This window comes from Aplysia californica, unplaced genomic scaffold, assembly GCF_000002075.1.
Source record: "Aplysia californica isolate F4 #8 unplaced genomic scaffold, AplCal3.0 scaffold00248, whole genome shotgun sequence".
Classification (NCBI taxonomy): Eukaryota; Metazoa; Mollusca; class Gastropoda; order Aplysiida; family Aplysiidae; genus Aplysia; species Aplysia californica.
In genome coordinates, this window is record NW_004797518.1 from 864,939 (window position 1) to 866,673 (window position 1,735).

The 1,735-nt window shown below is 42.9% G+C and overlaps 1 long non-coding RNA gene across 1 annotated transcript; it reads left to right on the plus strand.

The window, feature by feature from the left end:
* The first annotated feature begins 204 nt into the window (after positions 1-204).
* On the plus strand, positions 205-809 carry LOC106012038. Its single transcript, XR_001184933.2, has 2 exons — positions 205-630; positions 661-809. It is a non-coding gene; the product is annotated as an uncharacterized LOC106012038 (long non-coding RNA).
* The last annotated feature ends 926 nt before the right edge of the window (positions 810-1,735 follow it).

Consider the following 1,735-nt stretch of genomic DNA (forward strand, 5'->3'; position numbering starts at 1 on the left):
GCACACACACACACACACACACACACCAATAAACACACATACATACACAGCAGCAGCAACAGAGGCAGTAAAAATGACGACAGCATCTCAATATTAGACCAACTGGCAATAGAAAATTAGCAGCTTCCGATTTCAAGAGCTTTAAGGACACAATTTTATACCATCTTTAGTTTCAGTAAGAGTTTTACGGCACTTGCAACACAACGAGGTTATATAAGTGCCGAAGATTAGAGGTGTGCAAGAAAGTAATGATAAAAAAAGACTCATAAGAAGAGATAAGGACGGTGCATGCTCAATAGGGAAGAAGGAGCAAATCCCACCAGAGCTGCCGCCAACCACTCACTCATAACATGTGAACCACGAAAAATCAAAGAGAACAGATAGATAAAAGAAGTACATACCCACACACGACGTGGTCCATGAGCACTAGCACATTAAAGAAGACAGCAGAAGTTTGATGGGTAGGTGTAAAAGTACGCTCAAGGCCTACTACTTCTGTCTCTCAATATTACTTTAACCCTGCTTGCTTGTTCCTGTCGAAAAATAACCGGCACTGACTGACTCGTCGCAAAGAACAGCCCAACAACTCAAACGACCACGGCCACAGATGAAGGGAGTGACCAAATATTGGTCACTCCAACAACGTACAAGTCAGTCCAGTCAGCAGATGGATGGAGGGTGTCACAGACGGATCCTACTTCTTTACTTTTCCTCTGCTGAACCCCGCTTGCTTATTACAATTTAATACTTTAATGGCGGTTGTCGCTTCTCCTTATTAACTCACTAGAATCAAGCAAGTAACCTTAAAAGTGAAACCAAAAACAAAAACAAAAAAGAAAAAAGGGACCAGATAGATGGACAGTCACAGTTCTCGAGTTCACTTGACAGCTGGTGTCTAGATCTAGATTTCTTCCCTGTCGTATTTATAGAGCCCACAGAGCTTCGAATACTGGGCGTTGATACTAACAAACGCCTACAGTAAAGGGTATGAGGCGGTAACATTTATAAACAATTTATACCGTATTGGGCAACAACACTTGAAGCTAGGCCGAAAGGCAAAAACTAAGCACGACCGGAGAACTGTCTGGTGTCACAGGGTTATGTTAGCTCATTCACATTCTGTTGATTCTCAGGAATGATACTGGTGGTATAACGCTTCTTCTACACGTGGGTAAACACGCAGAACTACGACGCGGATAGGACTCTGCTGTCTTTTTTTTTTCTTTCAATTTTTTCTTTTTTTTTTGGGGGGTGAGTTCTCATTTTTTAATTTTAAAAAAATCTTTTTTCGGGGTGGGGTTTATAATTATCATGTGGCGAACGCAACTGCATAAGCTAATATGAGCGCGCGGAAAACATTGAACATTGTCAGGTGGTAGGAAATTTTGAATTTTGCCCAGGTGGCGGCCGAAGCCTACTCTTATCGATTTTGGACCACCAAGGGATCTTTAACGTGCGCAACTTGTACACGGGACCTCCGAGATTTTTCGCCCTTGTGCGAGAAGGCTAGGTGTAGATCTTTCCTATCAGAAGATCAGGGTTCTGGCTGAAAAACGGAAAGTAAGAAGAAGCCAAAGAGTAGCAATAAGAAGGTTGCAGAAAGAGTCAGGAGCCCAGAGGAGGGGGCAAAAGGAGATGAGGGGGTGGGGGCAGAAAGGAGAGGAAAGCAGACGACAGAACATTGCTAGAGAGCAAGAAAGGAGGTGAAAGGAGACAATTTTAGAGAAGAAAATTT